The sequence below is a fragment of the Theropithecus gelada genome, chromosome 6 (assembly GCF_003255815.1).
Source record: "Theropithecus gelada isolate Dixy chromosome 6, Tgel_1.0, whole genome shotgun sequence".
In the NCBI taxonomy this organism is placed as follows: domain Eukaryota; kingdom Metazoa; phylum Chordata; class Mammalia; order Primates; family Cercopithecidae; genus Theropithecus; species Theropithecus gelada.
This window is the reverse complement of record NC_037673.1, coordinates 28,286,901-28,305,419: the sequence shown is the minus strand read 5'-3', so window position 1 is coordinate 28,305,419 and position 18,519 is coordinate 28,286,901.

Sequence of the window (18,519 nt, the reverse complement as noted above, 5' to 3'; positions counted from 1 at the left end):
GACTGATAAGGCCACGCCAGTGTCCAGAAGACAGTTAACCTCCTGGCCCTCAATGGTCAAGCATACCCGGGGCTCTGTGAGGGTGATGGCATGGGCTGGCGCTTGCCCCGGGTACCCTCAGTCCTGCTGCTGGATCATCTGGTTAGTGGCTTCTGATTCAGAGGAGCTTCATTCCCTGGGGCAATGGGCCTTCCAGTGATTCCCTTGACATGAGGGGCATGGACAAGGGGGCAGCTTATTTCTATTTGGAAAATATTTTTTAAAGTGTCCTTGTAGACCACACTGGAAGCAAGCTCTATTAGGCATTTGATTTGCCCAGCCTTTCCATGTTCCAGAGCCTCCAAAGTCTGCTTGCCTGAGGGCCATGACTAAAGCAGTGGCCTTTTTCTTATCTCATTTGTCCCATTCTGTCTGTTCCTCCTGCTCTCTATTATAAAAAAGGTTTATTATAAAAAAGGTTGCCAAGTTCAATAGGGTTTCTAAGTTTTGCTCTGGGCCTAAGGCAGACTTTTGAAGTTTTTTCTAATGTCTGCAGCTGACTAAGTGATAAACTTATCCTTTAAGATTAGTTGGCCTTCAGTAGAGTCAGGTGACAGAGAGGTATGCTTCCTCAATGCCTCCCTTAGTCTCCCCAGAGAGGCAGTAGGATTTTCTTCCTTTCCCTGTGTCTAAGTGCACATCATTGAATAATTTATAGGCTTATTCCTAGTTTTCCTTAGTCCTTCTAGCATGCAAGTTAGCAAATGTCTGCGGCACCAATCTCCGTGTTCTGATTCTGCACCCCAATGTGGGTCTACACTGGGAACAGCCTGCTGACCTGGGGGGAATTGTTCTCTTTCCTCTGTTATCATCCTATCATTGACCCAACCGAGATACCAGAGATCACCAAACTCTCGGGCTGCAGTTATGGCAGCACTTCTCTCATTTGGGGTTAGTGACTGATCTAGCAGTAACATTATATCTCTCCATTTCAGATCAAAAGATTGTCTTAACCCTTGCAAAACATCAGTATAGTCATCAGGGTTATTTGAGAATTTATCTAGGTCTATTTAATTTGCTTCAAGTCTGAGAGGGAAAAAGGTACATACAGTCTGACTGGGCCGAATTCTCCAGAATACATCTTAGGGGTGTTTTTGCCTTGGGGGGCACATTTCCCATCTGAAAAAAAAAATAGGGACACCAGCACGCCTGGTCATTTTCCAATGAGCATTAGTTCTAGAGCACCCACTATGGTCCTAATGCTTATTCCTTTGCAGAGTGAGTAACCACCCATGGTCTTCTGCTTATGGGATTAGTTATGCTCACTGATGTAGCAGTCCTGCACCTGTTTTCCGACCTTTCTTGACGATGAAGAAAGGGATCCGGGCTGCTGGATTCTAGCGGTCTTTTGCCAGCATGCCCTACATTGCCTTTGCATTCAGGAGTGAGTTCTAGAGCTGGGCTGGGTTCCTGAGTATTTCATAACAACCCAGCTGCCCCATCAAGATACATTCCCATAAACAACAGTTCTTATGCAAATTCATTTCAGAGAGGGTGTAGGTAACCTTTTGAATCAGGATTGAGGTAGAGTCTTTTTGATTCTGTAAGTACTTTAAGGCTTGGCTGAGTGCAAACAGCTCACACATTTGAGTAGATCAATTATTAGGCAATTCTCCTAACTCTGCTTTTGCAAGAGTCTCCTTATCAATTATTGAATACCCTTTTTTTTTTTTCCTCAATCACCCGGGAGGAACCATCTATCCTTCTGTTCTGAACACAGTTCCTCCTAGGTCTGGTTGGACCATTGTATGGTAATAAAGATTTAAATCCCCTGTTAGGAAATCTGCTGGGTTTAGGGAATTTTCAGTGGTTAATGTTAAGTCACCTTTTTCTGAAAGAATAGCTCCATACTTTAAGATTTTTGAGTTAGTAAGCTACCTTTTTGCTTTTTTGACTTAGAATAATTCTGAACTGGTGAGGTGTGCTCACAATGAGGTTTCCTCTAAAAGTTACTTTTCTACCTTCTCCTGTTAGCAAAGCAGTTGCTACTACAGATTGAATGCATTTGGGCCATCCATGGGTTCCTGGGTTAAGGATATTTGATACAAAGGCTACTGGTTGTCAGTAGTCTCAGTGTTTTCAAGCTATGCCTTTGTTTACACTAACAACAAGGTAGTATTGGAGTGTTATAGGGTCACGGAGAAGACCTTCGATTATCAATTATAAGTTTTAAATTTACCCTGGTTTTTAAAGTAATAGGGCACACTGTTTTTTCTTTACTAATTCTATCTCTCTTTTTCTCTCTCCCTCTCTTTTCTCTTTTCTCTCTCTCTCTCTCTCTCTCTCTCTCTGTCTCTCTGTCTCTTCTCTCCTTGACTTACTCAGTTCACTTTCATCCTGATGTGTTACGTTGTTGTAGACCAAGTTCCAGTTGTTGAAGTACTGGGTCATCAGTTCTAAGGCCCTGGCCTTGGAGTCAAGGCTTGGAGATTGTATTGCAGAGGGGTAAGCTGGGTAGAAATCAAGACAAGAGAGCACCTTACACAATGGGAGAGCAATCCTCCTAGCCATTTACAAACTTGGGGCCCTGGCAAGGGTAGTGGGGAACAGGTCCCACATAATTGCCCATGCCGAGAGCTGTATGTCTAAATTGGGAGTGACACCAAGGACAAAATTCCCTGGGTTCGAAGCCTAGATGCCTAAGGACACAGTGTAGAGCTTCCTTAGATCCCTTTGGAGATACAACCTGCTCTAATACTTGGAAGAGGAAGTGAAAGTCTGAAGCATTACTACCTAGGAGGCAGGGATTGGAGGAAGTAGATTCAGAAGTAAGGAGAATTTTGGGGCTACACTTTCAAGAAAGTCATGGTCAGGACCCAAGAGGTATGGGTCAGAGGGAAAGGTAGGAGTGCATGCATGGGCGACTGTTGAGTAGAGACTTCTGACTGCGCCATTATCTCAACCGGCTTATGCCAGGAGTTCAAGACAACAACTTTCTGCCTCTAGTGGACCCTCAGCTTCCCCAGGAAAATTGAACGTGGAAGCTAGTTCTAGGCAGACCAACGCTCCCAACCCAGAAGGGTTAGGGGTTGTTAGAAAGCCCTTTCCCAGACAGCCTCACACCTGAGTCTTAAGTCCGGTGGCCGTGCTAATCATTTTTAACTGGCCAACAGGTGCCCAGTATTTTCCTCCAATTCTAAGGAAGGATAGGACAGAATAGCAAGCAAAAGTGGTCCAATATTACTTACTGCTTTGGAGGTCCCTTCATGGTTGCCAAAATGTTACTGGGTGAGGATTCTTGTTCTTAGAGCTCCCAAGATGGTGGGAGGCCACTTCCAAGATGGTAGCAAGCCTCTTGTTCTCTGACCTGGGGTTCTTGGCCTCATGGATTACAAGGAATGGAATCTTGGGCCATGCAGGGAGTGTTATAGCTCTTTTAGGAGCTGTGGGTCATGGAAGAGAACCGTGGAACCCCATGACCAGTGTTCAGCTCAATTAGGATGAATTCAGGCAATTAGCCATGCCGGAACAGTGGCAAGCCTTTAGCCTGATCAGGAGTGGCAATGGGCACCTTGCTGGATGAAGAGCGGAGCAGACACACTGCTGGATCTGGAGGGGTGGAAGTCAGTGGCGAGTCTGTGAGAGCAGCAAACAGCAGTGGTGGATGGCAAACAAAAGCTCAGCTCAAGCTGTAACAAGCACGGACCAGAAGAGTGTGCAATTGCAAGATTTAATAGAGTGAAAACAAAGCTCCCACAAAATGGGAGGGGACCCAAAGGTGGTTGCCCTACAAATTATTCTTACATTCACAAGCCTTGAGAATGTCATATAGTTTTCTTATTCAAGTATTGACCACAAAACAACATTATTTTCCAAGAATTTATCACATACTGTATTCATCAAATATATTTTGCAACTTTTTCTCTTTTTCTGCATGCTTGTGTGTGTTTGCACATGTGTCAATGAGTGTGCAGACATATATATGTACCATTTATTTTAATTTAATTTCTTTGATCAGTTTAATGTGGAAAAAATATTCTCCATCCTTTATATTGAACTATGAGAAAAAATAATTTATCTCCTACATTGTGATATATTATTACATATTAAAACATAAAATAATTCTTACATAAAAATGTTCAAAATACTACGCCATTTCTAAAATTATACCATTTCTAAAATGGATGAAGAGATATATGATAACTTATTAGTGAAAAATAATCTACTTTGTTAAGCTATAATTCCAAAAATAACTTCAACTTGTTTATTATTCAACAGAATTGAAACATACCTTTCAAGTTAGTATGAAGATTGAAGTGGATCCTTTCCTTACATCATACAAAAAAAAAAAAATCAACTCAAGATGGATTAAAGACTTAAATGTAAAACCCAAAACTATTCAAAATCCTGGAAGCCAACCTAGGTGATTACCATCCTATGCACAGGAACAGGCAAAGATTTTATGACAAATACAAAAAAAGCAACTGTAACAAAAGAAAAATTTGACAAGGGGGATCTAATTGAACTTAAGAATTTGCCTTTAAAAAAAAATATTTCCATAGGTTATTGGGAAACAGGTGGTGTTTGGTCGCATGAGTAAGTTATTTAGTGGTGATTTGTGAGGTTTTGGTGCACCCATCACCTGAGTAGTATACACTGCACCTTATTTGTAGTCTTTTATCCCTCACCTCCATCCCACCCTTTCCACTTTAGTCCTCAAAGTCCATTTTGTCATTCACATGCCTTTGCATCTTCAAAGCTTAGCTCTTAATTATGAGGGAGAACATATGATGTTTGGTTCCCCATTCCTGAGTTGCTTCATTTAGAATAATAGTCTCTAATCTCATCCAGGTTGCTGTGAATGCCATCAATTCATTTTTTATGGCTGAGTAGTATTCCATCATATATATATATCACAGTTTCTTTATCCACTTGTTGATTAATGGGCATTTGTGTTGGTTCCACGTTTTTGCAATCCTGAATTGTGCTGTTAAAAACATGCATGCGCAAGTATCTTTTTCGTGTAATGACTTCTTTTCTTCTGGGTATCAACCCAGTAGTGGGATTGCTGGATCAAATGGTAGTTCTACTTTTAGTTTTTTAAGGAACCTCCACATTGTTTTCCATAGTGGTTTTACTAGTTTACATTCCCACCAGCAATATAGAACTGTTCCCTGCTCAGTGCATCCATGCCAACATCTACTATTTTTTTATTACAACTATTCTTACAGGAGTAATGTGGTATTGCATTGTGGGTTTGATTAGCATTTCCCTAATTATTAGTGATGTTGTGGATTTTTTCGTATGTTTGTTGGCCATTTGTATATCTTCTTTTGAGAATTGTCTGTTCATGTCCTTAGCCCACTTTTGGTGGGATTTTATGTTTTTATCTTGCTGATTTGTTTGAGTTCGTTGTAGATTCTGGATATTAGTCATTTGTTAGATGTATAGATTGTGAAGATTTTCTCTTACTCTGTGGGTTGTCTGTTTACTCTGCTGACTGTTCCTTTTGCCATGCAAAAGTTCTTTAGTATAATTAAATCCCAACTATTTATCTTCATTTTTATTGCATTTGCTTTGGGGTTCTTGTTCCGAAATCCTTGCCTAAGCCAATGTCTCCAAGAGTTTTTCAAATGTTATCTTCTAGAATTGTTATAATTTTAGGTCTTAGATTTAAGTCCTTAAACCTTCTTGAGTTGATTGTTGTATAAGGTGAGAGATGAGGATCCAGTTTCATCCTCCTACCTATGGCTAATTATCCCAGCTCCACTTGTTGAAAAGAGTGTAATTTCTCCACTTTATGTTTTTGTTTGCCTTGTCTAAGATCAATTGGCTGTAAGAGTTTGAGGTTATTTCTGGGGTCTCTATTCTGTTCAATTGGTTTATGTGCCTATTTTTCTACCATATTGTTTTGGTGACTAAGGGCTTACATTACAGTTTGAAATTATGTAATGTGATGCCTCCAGGTTTGTTATATTTGTTTAGTCTTGCTTTGGCTATGTGGGCTCTTTTTTGGTTCCATATGAATTTTAGAATTATATTTTTTTCAAATTCTGTGAAGAATGACGATGGTATTTTGATGGAAATTGCATTGAATTTGTCGATTGACTTTGGTAGTATGGTCTTTTTTACAATATTGTTTCTATCCATCCATGAGCATAGGATGTGTTTCCATGTTGTCTATGATTTCTTTCAGCTGTGTTTTGTAGTTTTCCTTGTAGATGTCTTTTGCCTCCTTGAGTAGGTATATTCTTAAGTATTTTTTTGCAGCTATTGTAAAAGGGGTTGAGTTCTTGATTTTATTCTCAGCTTGGTCATTGTTGGTGTATAGAAGAGCTACTGTTTGCATACATTAATTTTGTAGACACTTTGCTGAATTCATTTATAAGTTCTAGTAGCGTTATGGATAAATCTTTAGGGTTTTCTAGGTAAATGATCATATCATTAACAGTGACAGTTAGACTTCCTCTTTATCAGTTTGGGTGCCCTGTATATCTTTCTCTTTTCTGATTGCTCTGGCTATGACTTCTAGTACTATGTTGAAGAGGAGTGGTAAGAGTGGGCATCCCCATCCTATTCCAGTTATCAGAGGGAATGTTTTCAACTTTTCCCTATTCAGAATTATGTTGGTTGTGGGTTTGTCATAGACAGCTTTTATTACATTGAGGTATGTCACTTGTATGCTGATTTTGCTGAGAGTTTTAATCATAAACAGTGCTGGACTTTGCCAAATGCTTTTTCTGCATCTATTGAAATGATCACGTTATTTTTGTTTTTGATTCTGTTTATGTGGCATATCACATTTATTGACTTGCATATGTTAAATCATCCCTGCATCCCTGGTATGAAACCCACTTGATCAAGGTGGATTATCTTCTTAATATGTTGTTGGAATCGGTAAGGATTTTAGCAGCTAAGTTCATGACGGATATTGGTCTGTAGTTTTCTTGTTTGGTTATGTCCTTTCCTGGTTTTGGTATTAGGGTGATACTGGCTTCATAGAATGATTTAGGGAGGGTTTTCTCTTTATCTGGTGGAACAGTGTCAATAGGATTGGTACCAATTCTTTTTTGAATGTGTAATAGAATTCTGTTGTGAATCTGTCTGGTCTTGGACTTTTTTTGTTGGTAATTTTTAAATTGTCTTTTAATCTCACTACTTGTTATTGATCTTCTCAGGGTATCTAATTCTTCCTGATATAAGCTAGTAGGGTTTTATCTTTTCAGGAATTTATCCATCTATTCTAGGTTTTCTAGCTTATGTGCATAAATGTGTTCATAGTAGCCTTGAATGATCTTTTGTATTTCTGTGGTGTCCATCGTAATATCTTCTATTTTGTTTCTTATTGAGTTTATTTGGATATTCTCTCTTGCTTTCTTGGTTAATCTTGCTAGTGGACTATCCGTTTTAGTTATCTTTTCAAAGAACAAGCTTTTTGTTTAATTCGTCTTTCAAATTTTTGTTTGTTTGTTTGTTTCAATCTCACTGAGTTCTGCCCTGATCTTGGTTATTTTCTTTCTTACATTGGGTTTGGGTTTGGTTTGTTCTTGTTTCTCTAGTTCCTTGAGGTTTGAACTTAGATTATCTGTTTATGCTATTTTCAGACTTTTAAATGTAGATGTTTAGGGCAAGAAACTTTTCTCTTAGCACTGCCTTTGCTGTATCCCAGAGGTTTTGATAGGTTGTGTCATTATTGTCATTTAGTTTAAAGAATTTTTTATTTACATTTTTATTTCATTTATGACCCAATGATCATTCAGGAGTAGATTATTTAATTTCCATTCATTTGTATGGTTTCAAAAGTTTCTGTGGGAGTTGATTTCCAGTTTTATTCCACTTTGGTCCTAGAGAGTGCTTGATACAACTTTAATTTTCTTAAATTTATTGAGGTTCATTTTGTGGCTATCATATGGTCTATCTTGGAGAAAGTTCCACCTGCTATCGAATAGAGTGTATATTCTGTCATTGTTTGATGGAGTGTTCTGTATATATCTGTTAAGTTGATTTGTTCCAGGGCATAGTTTAAATCTGCCGTTTCTTCGTTGACTGTCTTGATGACCTGTCTAATGCTGTCAGTGGAGTACTGAAGTCTCCTACTATTATTGTGTTGCTGTCTATCTCATTTCTTAGGTCTATTAGTAATTGCTTTACAAATTTGGGAGCTCCAGTGTTAGGTTCATGTGTATTTAGGTTTGCAATATCTTCCCGTTGGGCAAAGCCTTTTATCATTATCTAATGTCCCTCTTTGTCATTTTTAATTACTGTTGCTTTAAAGTTTGTCTTTTCTGATATAAAAAATAGCTACTCCTGCTTACTTTGGTGTCCAGTTGCAGGAAATATCTTTTTCCCAACTATTTACCTTAAGTTTATATGAGTCCTTATGTGTTAGCTGAGCCTCCTGAAGGAAGCAGATAGTTGGCTGGTGAATTCTTATCCATTCTGCAATTCTGTATCTTATAAGTGGGGCATTTAGGCCATTTACATTCAATGTCATCATTGAGATGTGAGACACTATTCCATTCATTGTGCTATTTGCTGCTTGTATACCTTGTTTTTTTGCTTGTGTTTTTTAAACTGTATTTTCATTTTATAGGTCCTGTGAAATTTATGCTTCAATGAGGTTCTGTTTTGATGTGTTTCCAGGATTTGTTATACGATTTAGAGCTTCTTTTAGCAGTTCTTGCAGTGGTGGCTTGGTAGTGGTGAATTCTCTCAGCATTTGTTTGTCTGAAAAAAAAATACATATATATCTTTCCTTCATATATGATGCTTAGTTTCACTTCATACAAAATTCTTGACTGGCAATTGTTGTTTTGTCTGAGGGGACTACAGATAGGGCCCCAATCCCTTCTAGCTTGTAATGTTTCTGCTGAGAAATCTGCTATTAATCTGATAGGTTATCTTTCATAGGTTACCTGGTGCTTTCATCTCACAGCTCTTATGATTATTTCCTTTGTCTTTACTTTAGATAACTCAATGACTATGTGCCGAGGGAAAATATTTTTGAAATGAATTTTCCAGGTGCTCTTCGTGATTCTTGTATTTGAATGTCTAGGTCTCCAGTAAGGCCAGGGAATATTTTCTTAATTATTCCTCCTAACATATTTTCAAATTTTCAAAACTTTTAGATTTCCTTTCTTCCTCAGGAACACTGATTATTCTTAGACTTGGTCATTTAACATAATCCTAGACTTCTTGGAAGCTTTGTTCATATTTTCTTATTCTTTTTTCTTTGTTTTTTTTTTTTTTTTTTTTTTTTGGATTGGGTTAATTCAAAGACATTGTCTTTGAGCTCTGAATTTCTTTCTTCTAGTTTTATTATTATTATTATTCTATTTCTGAGACTTTCCAAAGCACTTTGCATTTCTATAAGCATGCCCATTGTTTCCTGAAGGATTCATTGTTTCCTCCCCCCACCCCATCTATTTCATTGAATATTTCTCCCTTCACTTCTTGTATAATTTTTTTTTTTTTTTTAATTTCCTTAATTGGGCTTCACCTTTCTCTGATGCCTCTCTGATTGGCTTAATAACAAACTTTCTGAACTAATTTTTTCAGGTGAATCAGGGAATTCTTCTTGGTTTGGATTCATTTCTAGTGAGCTAGTGTGATTTAGGGGTGGTGTTAAAGAACCTTGTTTTGTCATATTACCAGATTTGGTTTTCTGGTTCCTTCTCATTTGGGTAGACTCTGTCAGAGGAAAGGTCTAAGTCTGAAGGCTATTTTTCAGATTCTTTTGTCCCATGGGGTGTTCCCTTGATGTAGTACTCTCTCCCTTTTCCTATGGATGTGGCTTCCTGAGAGCCAAGCTGTAGTGACTGTTATATCTCTTCTGGATCTAGCACCAGCAAATCTCCCAGGCTCCCAGCTGGCACCGGCTGTTGTCTCCACAGAGTCCTGTGATGTGAACCATCTGTAGGTCTCTCAGCCATGAATACCAGCACCTGTTCTGGTGGAGGTGACTGGGGTTTGAAATAGAATTTGGGAGGGTGCTTAGCTTTGGTGGTTTAATGTACTATTTTTGTGTTGGTTGGCCTCCTGCCAGAAGCTGGCACTTTCCAGAGAGCATCAGCTGTGATATTATGGGGAAAAACAGGTGGTGGGCAGGGCCATAGAACTTTCTGGAGTATATGACCTTTGTCTTCAGTTATCAGGGTGGGTAGGGAAGAACCACTGGGTGGGGGCAGGGTTAGGCATGTCTGAGTTCAGACTCTCTTGGGGCAGGTCTTGCTGCCGCTGCCATGCAGGATGGAGGTGAGGTTCCCAAGTCAATGAAGTTATGTTCTAGGAGGATTATGGATGCCTCTACTGTGTCATTGTAGGTTGTCAGGGAAGTAGGGGAAGGCCAGCAGTGACAGGCCTCATCCAGCTCCCACGCAAACCAAAGGGCCAGTTTCACTCCCACTGTGCATGTCCCCCTCCTTGCCCCACCACAACAGCACTGAATCTATTTCCAGGCAGTGGGTGAGTAGGGCTGAGAACTTGCCCCAAGCTATCCACCTCCTAGCTGCAAAAGCAAGTATGGCTTTCCTTCTTCCCCTGCCTGTTGAGTAGGCCCACTGGATTCATGGTCTCCCCCGAGTTCTGGCCAGGAGACTTCTCGATCACTTCAAATTGTTACAAAGTTCAGCTGGAGATTTCCTTCTCCCTGTGGCCTTTTCTCATTGCCTCTCTCTGACTGTCCCTCTGAAGGACCGCTGTGAGGTCAAGCAGAAATGGCTTGGTAAGGATGCCAGTAAGCTCACACGGCTTTTCCCACTTTTTCCTCTACCCCTGTATTTCACTCAGCTCTCTCAATTGACTCAGCTCCAGATGAGATCAGAATCTTCTCCCGTAATCTAAAGTTTCAGTTTCCCCAGTGCAGGTGCTTCTTCAGGAGTGGATGATCTCCCTTTCCCACTTCCACAGTTTGGACACTCACAGCATTTGGCATGTCTCCCAGGTCCTGCAGTAGCAATCTGCTTCCTTCAGAGAGTCTGTGAGTCCCCTCAAGTTTCCTGATTTATTTCTGCAGTCATTCTGGAGCAAAAATGCATGATGTGAGCTTCCGCACACTGCTCTGTCTGGCCGAGTTAGAGCTGAAATCTAGTCCTGCCTCCCATCTGCCATGACCCCTCCCTGAATCCTTCTAATTAAACTTAAGAACTTCTGTAGAGCAAAATAGGCTATTGATAGAATAAATACACAACCTACATAATGAAAGAAAATATTTACAATCTATGAATCTGACAAACATCTAATATCCAGTGTCTATAGGGAATTTAAACACATTTACAAGAGAAAAACAATCAACCCCATTAAAAAGTGGGCAATGGACAGGAACAGACACTTCTCAAAAGAAGACATACTTGCAGCCAACAATCGTATGAATAAAAACTCAATTATCACTGATCAGTGGAGAAATACAAATCCAAACCACAATAAGATACCATCTCACACTAGTCAGAGTGGCTATTATAAAAAAAAAGGAAAAAAAAATAAAAAATAAAAAAATAACAGATGCTGCAGTTTACAGAGAAAATGGAACACTTATACGTTAGTAGGAGTCTAAGTTAGTGGAAAGCAGTATGGCATTTCCTCAGAGTGCTAAAAGCAGAACTACCATTTGACCCAACAATCGCATTACTGGGTGTATAGTGAAATATAAATCATTCTATTATAAAGACACATGCATGCAAATGTTCAGTGTAGCACTACTCACAATAGCAAAGGCATAGAATCAACCTAAATGGATAAAGAAAATGTGGCACATAATACACTATGGAATACTATGCAGTCATATAAAAGAAAGAGATTTTTTTTTTTTTTTGGAGCCACAGACAGAGCTAGAGGCTATTACCCTTAGCAAACTAAGGTAGGAAGAGCAAACCAAATACCACATGTTCTCACTTGTAAGTGGGAGTTAAATAGTAAGAACTTATGAACACAAAGAAGGAAAATGACAGACACTGGGATCTACTTGAGCAGTAAGGGTAGGAGGATGGAGAGGAGCAAAAAAGATTAACTATAGGGGTATTGTGTTTAATACCTGGATGATGAAATAATAGGTACGAGAATCCTTGGTGTTGCATGCTTACCTATGAAACACACCTTCACATGTATCCCCAAACCTAAAAAAAAAGGTAAAAAGAAGTGTCAAAGCAACAATTTCCTTATTACTACGTCAGTTGCTGTTTTATTTTTATAGTTATTATTTTTGAAATTCTCTTTGGCTTTTTTGTTTGTTTTGTTTTTGACTCTGGTCACCTAGGCTGGAGTGCAGTGGTGCAATCATGGCTCACTGCAGCCTTGACCTCCCAAGCTCAGGTGATTTTCCCACTTTAGCCTTCCAAGTAATTAAGATTATAAGCATGTGCCACCACACCCAGCTAATTTTTTGTATTTTAGTAAAGATGAGGTTTTACTATGTTGCCCAGGCTGGTCTTAAATTCCTGGACTCAAGCCAGCCACCCTCTTGGGCCTTCCAGAGTGCTGAGATTCACAAACATGAGCCACCACACCTGATCTGAAATTCTCTTTTTAGACAGACAGTTCAGTAATTTGTCCTTATCAACTTTATCACATCTTCTTGATGGTGTTGCTGTAGTGTATGAATATGCTTTACTAAGTCTAACAAATCTTCCATTCAACTAGTATGTTAATAATATTAGTCAGTGATAATAATTATGTTGTCCTTTCTCTAGCAGCAAAGTCTGAATTAATTAAACATAAATTCTTCTCAACTTTGAAAATCTTGTTATGGGGTTCCCCAATAATTTCTACGAGGTGAAATAACATATGGAAACTTTGCATTATATGGCCAGATGATACAAAGGATTCAACGTTTATATTTACTTATTTACTTAGAGGTGATTATTTTAGTCTGTGATTAATACCATTCAAGCAAAAGAATAGACAGATGTCAATATAAGAATTGAAGTTGCTGTCTTCAGTCTTCATTCAACAACAGCTTAAGACTGATAACAGATTTTTATGAATGTTAACTTTGAATATTTTGCTATTCTTTAAGAAAAAGATCATGGCAAAATGAATTGCTCTTGAAGGTAATTTTAAAGACTATATACACATGTACATGCTTATATACATGCACAAGCATGTGTATGCATGTGTGTGTGCTTGTGCGTGGTGTGTGTGTGTGTGTGTCTCCTTATAAAAATATCCAAATTTGACCACAACTTCTTGTCTTAGTTCATTTTGGGCTGTCATACTGCCATACAAAATACCACAGACTGGGTAATTTATAAGGAACAACAATTTATTTCTTAGAGTTCTTGAGGCTCAGAAGTTCAAGAGCTTGCTGCCAGCATCTGGCAAGGGCCTTCATACTATATTATTCCATGGCATAATAAAAGGGCAAGAGAGTGCCTAAGATAGAAACAGCAAATCTGGCTTAACTCATCCTAATATTAGGAACCCACTCCCTCTATAACTAACTTATATCAGCAATAATGGCATTCATCTATTCATGAGGGAGAGACTTCATGACCTAGTCATCTCAAAAGATCTTACCTCCCAATACCATTACATTGGCAGTAAAATTTCAACATGAGTTTTCGAGAAAACAGTTAAACCATAGCCACCTCAAAAATGAGATTTATAATTAACTAATTGTAACACAAATATTTGCAATAAAATTATCCAAATACATGAAGTGTCATTTCAACGCATTTAATAAATAGAGTAAATCTACTATGTGCGTTGATTAATATTAATTATGCTGTATATATGTAAAATTCCTGTGATAAATTATACCTATTAAAACATTTGGCAAGAATAAGATGATGTTGAGGACTCTTCAACTTTAATTCATTATTTTTTATGAGATTATGAGATTTATGAGTAAATTAGGGCTAACCTAATTTACCTGTCTTAAGGTTGAAAGATTTTCTTTTGGAGGTTTTCAAAATGTCTTAAGCATGCGATTTTTCAGTAGGCCTGCTTCTGCAATACAAGCACATGGAGTTAGTAGCCATATAAGTTTTCTTTTTTTATTTTTAAGTATTTTTCTATGTGTATTTCAACAATCATATCTCAGCTAAAATGAGCTGACAAATAAAAATGTTCATTCTTATAGAGTGCACAGAATCTGGGGGAAAAAAGATGCATAAAATCAAGAACAACAGCAAAACTTGTTTGACAAATGGGATCTGCTGGAGGAGAGAGATGGCAATAAGAGTAATAAAATAATCAAACATTTAATGCGATTTAAGTAAATATCATAAATTACTTCCTGTGGCTAAATATCAAGTTTCCCAATATATTCTGAATGAATAAACAGATAAAACAATCATTTTTTTTTGTCCTGAGTTAGTAGACTTGAAGTTCACTGGCATGGAAATATCCCAAAACACAGAGTAAGACAAAATAAAATGAGAAAGAATTGGGAAAATTATAAGAGATTTGATAAATATGTTCAACTCATTTGACACAGGAATAATTGATGTCTCGGGAACAGAACAAATAATTAGTGAGTAAACAATAATTAATAACATAATGGAAGATTTTCTTGAGCTGACAAAAGACATGAGCATACACATTAAAAGATAATTGGGCCAGTAATTTACAAAACAAATTAAAATGGAAAACAGCAATTTAAGTATTAGTAGAAAAGAATGACCACCAGCTAGGATAAAACAACAAATTAACTTCAAAAGATAACAAATCAGACTGCCATTGAAATTAACAACTACTATATTGAAGTTAGGAGAAAGGGGTATAATTTATCAGAAAAAAAGGAAAGTTATTAAGAATCCTGTGGACATCCAAAATAGCATTCTTCTGTCAATTAGAAAGCAAAGTATTTAAAAATAGACAGTAACTCAGATTATATCACCTGCATGCATCTTTTGAAAAGTGTGCTTGAGGAAAGCCTCTAATCAAATAATAAATGACGAAGAACAAGATTACCATACGTGATTGTAAGATTGTATTTAGCTATAAAATGCGTCAAGTCAATGTTAAATACAAATTAGGTTTTATTTTATTTTTTGAAAGTTCAGGAGTATGGACAGAAGAAGGAATAAATCCCTTTAAGGTATATAATGTGATTTTAATATTTTAGCATTCCTTCAACAGAAGGCATATATACAAGATCAAATATTAATATATTGATTGATACAATTTTTAAAAAGTCTATCATGACCTTATAAATTGACGAAAATTACAAAAACTTGCTGCAGAACATTTGTCTTAAAATATGTTTTACTCTAATTACTTTTAAGATGAAGTTGTTATCTTTTTAACTTTCTTAAAATGAAAGCTCAAAAAATATGAGAATAATTTTCATAGGTGATTAATCAGGTGAGGAAGGAAGCAACAGGAAAAAAGGACAAGAAATTAAAATGAGAAAAATAACAATGTTAATTTACCGAATGTTAGAAAGTTGTGTTTTATTTTTTGTTGTCTAGAATGAAATTCTGAATGGCTATTGCATAAGTAACCATAATTTTGTCAGAAGGAAACAAATGAAAAATGTCATGTGTAATTTCTGTTAACTACCTTAACTGGGACTAATGAAAGAAAACTCCTTGATTTTCTCATGGTAGACTTTGATCTAATTATTGAGATTTCTGTAATAATTTGGAACAAAATAAAAAGCCTAGTAAAAACAACAAAGGTAAGTATCATTTTGACTGTGCATAATTTTAAAAAATAACTGATTCAAAACTCACATCTTTTTGACTGTTAATCTTGATGAAAATAACTCAATAAATAATATCTAAACTTCTAAATCAGGAGGAGCAATGTATAAACACTTTTCAAATAGGATGAGAGAGGAAGTCAAACTATCCCTCTTTGTGAATGACATGATCCTATATCTAGAAAATCCCATCGTCTCAACCCAAAAGCTTCAGAAACTGATTAGAAACTTCAGCAAAGCCTTGGATAACAAAATCAATGAGCAAAAATTGCTAGAATTCCTATACATCAACAACAGTCAAGCCAAGAGCCAAATCAAAAACCCATTTGCAGTAGCCACAAAAAGAATAAAATACCTTGGAATACAGCTAACATGGGAGGTGAAAGATCTCCAGATATCTACGAAGAGAACTACAAACCATTGCTCAAAGGAATTAGAGATGACACAACAAATGAAAAAAATTCCATGCTCATGAATAGGAAGAATCAATATTGTTAAAATGACTATACTGCCCAAAGCAATTTAAAGATTTGATGCCCATAAACTATAACTGAGATTCTTCACTATTCAAATTAGAAGTGGTAAACTTTGGGGATATGGAGAATATCCATTCTACAGAGGTGTTTGACTTAACTGAAGACTTTTAATTAACTAATTTTAAAATCAAGTTGGTTGCTGCCATATAAAACAAAATTATATAGTGTTCTTGAAAAAAAGTGATATATCTACTAGTAGTAGGTATGAATTCCTACTGAAAGGCAAAAATCAATACCACCTGAGAAATGACTATATTCTTTAGACATAGCACATGCTCTTTTATTTCTCCATTTTCATCTATCTTTGCTGTGCTTCTCTATTTGTTAGAATATAAAGCAGTTCATATTATCACAATTACATCATTTTTAAACACTAAAGTTAAAAATATTTACTTCATTCCTATTTTCCTAAAATTACAAAATTTGACAATCTGCAAAAATCACAAGCATTCTTATACACCAATAATAGACAGATTGCCAAATCATGAGTAAACACCCATTCACAGTTGCTACAAAGAGAATAAAACACTTAGGAATACCACTTACAAGGGATGCGAAGGATCTCTTCAAGGAGAAATACAAACCACTGCTCAAGGAAATGAGAGGACACAAACAAATGGAAAAAAATTCCATGCTTGTGGATAGAAAGAATCAATATTGTGAAAATGGCCATACTACCCAAAATAATTTATAGATTCACTGCTCTTCCCATTAAGCTACTATTGACTTTCTTCACAGAATTAGAATAAACTACTTTAAATTTCATATGAAACCAAAAAAGAGCCCACATAGCCACAACAATCCTAAGCAAAAGTAACAAAGCTGGAGGCATCACACTTCCTGATTTCAAACTATACTACAAGGCTACAATAACCAAAACAGCATGGTACTAGTACCAAAACAGATACATAGACAAATGGAACAGAATACAGGCCTCAGAAATAACACCACACATCTACAACCATGCGATCTTTGACAAACCTGATAAAAACAAGCAATGGGGAAAAGACTGTTTATTTAATAAGCGGTGTTGGGAAAATTGGTTAGCCATTTGCAGAAAACTGAAACTGGACCCCTCCCTTACAACTTATACAAAAATTAACTCGAGATGGATTAAACACTTAAACATAAAACCTAAAACCATAAAAACCCTAGAAGAAAACCTAGAAAATGCCATTCAGGACATAGACATGGGCAAAGACTTCATTACTAAAACATCAAAAGCAATTGCAACAAAGCCAAAATTGACAAATGAGATCTAATAAAGCTAAAAATCTTCTGCACAGCAAAAGAAACTGTCATCAGAGTGCACAGGCAACCTACAGAATTGGAGAAAATTTTTGCAATCCATCCATCTGACAAAGGGCTAATATCGAGAATCTACAAAGAACTCAAACAAATTTACAAGAAAAAATACAAACAATCTCATCAAAAAGTGGGCAAAGGATATGAACAGACACTTCTCAAAAGAAGACATTTATGTGGCCAACAAACATGAAAAAATGCTCATCATCACTGGTCATTAGAGAAATGCAAATCAAAACCACAATGACATACCATCTCACATCAGTTAGAATGGAGATTATTAAAAAGTCAGGAAACAACAGATACTGGAGAGGATGTGGAGAAATAGGATTGCTTTTACACTGTTAGTGGGAATGTAAATTAGTTCAATCATTGTGGAAGACAGTGTGGGAATTCCTCAAGACTCTGGAACCAGAAATACCATTTGACCTAGCAATCCCATTTACTGGGTATATACCTAAAGGATTATAAATCATTCTACTATAAAGACATATTCACACATATGTTTATTGCAGCACTATCTACAATAGTAGAGACTTGCAACCAACCCAAATGCCTATCAATGACAGATTGGATAAAGAAAATGTGGCACATACATCATGAAACACTATTCAGACAAACTAAATTATGAGTTCATATTTTTTGCAGGGACATGGATGAAGCTGGAAACCATCATCCTCAGCAAACCAACACAGGGACAGAAAACCAAACACTGCATGTTCTTACTCATAAGTGGGAGTTGAACAACGAGAACGCATGGACACAGAGAGGGGAACATCACACACCATGGCCTGCTGGGGGTTGGGGGAGGATGGATAAGGCGAGCATTAGGACAAATAGCTAATCCATGTGGGGCTTAAAATCTAGATGACAGGTTGATAGGTGCAGAAAAACCACCATGACACATATTTACCTATGTGACAAACCCGCACGTTCTGCACATGTATCCCAGATTTTAAAGTAAAATTTAAAAAAAAAAATAGAATATCAAGCAGTGCATATTATCACAATTACATCATTTTTTAAATACTAAAGTAAAAAATACTTCATTTCTATATT